We start from the raw sequence: 624 nt of genomic DNA on the forward strand, positions 1-624 counted from the left end.
TGGCCGGTGCGCCGGCGTGCGGGAGTGCAGGGGTGCGGGTGCTCAGGTGTGTGAGAGTGCGGGGTGCAGGTGTGTGTGAGTGCAGGGCGTAGATGTGTGTGAGGGTGCGGGTGCTCAGGTGTGCGAGGGTGTAGGTGCTCAGGTGTGCGAGAGTGCCGGGGTGCAGGTGTGTGTGTGAAGGTGCGGGGGTGAGGTGTGTGTGTGAGCGCGGGGTGCAGGTGTGTGCGAGAGTGCGGGGTGCAGGTGTGTGCGAGAGTGCGGGGTGCAGGTGTGTGCGAGAGTGCGGGGTGCAGGTGTGTGCGAGAGTGCGGGGTGCAGGTGTGTGCGAGAGTGCGGGGTGCAGGTGTGTGCGAGAGTGCGGGGTGCAGGTGTGTGCGAGAGTGCGGGGTGCAGGTGTGTGCGAGAGTGCGGGGTGCAGGTGTGTGTGTGAGCGCGGGGTGCAGGTGTGTGTGTGGGTGCGGGGGTGAGGTGTGTGCGAGAGTGCAGGGTGCAGGTGTGTGTGAGCATGCCTTGGGTGCTGTGGTGGCTGGTGGTGACTCAGCCTCGTGTAAGGAGAATTAAATTGTGTACCTATAAAGCCATTGTGTAGAAAGAGAAGGGGTGGGGGAGAATGTTGCCTAATTA

Source organism: Corvus brachyrhynchos, unplaced genomic scaffold (assembly GCF_000691975.1).
Source record: "Corvus brachyrhynchos isolate BGI_N302 unplaced genomic scaffold, ASM69197v1 scaffold1, whole genome shotgun sequence".
NCBI lineage: Eukaryota > Metazoa > Chordata > Aves > Passeriformes > Corvidae > Corvus > Corvus brachyrhynchos.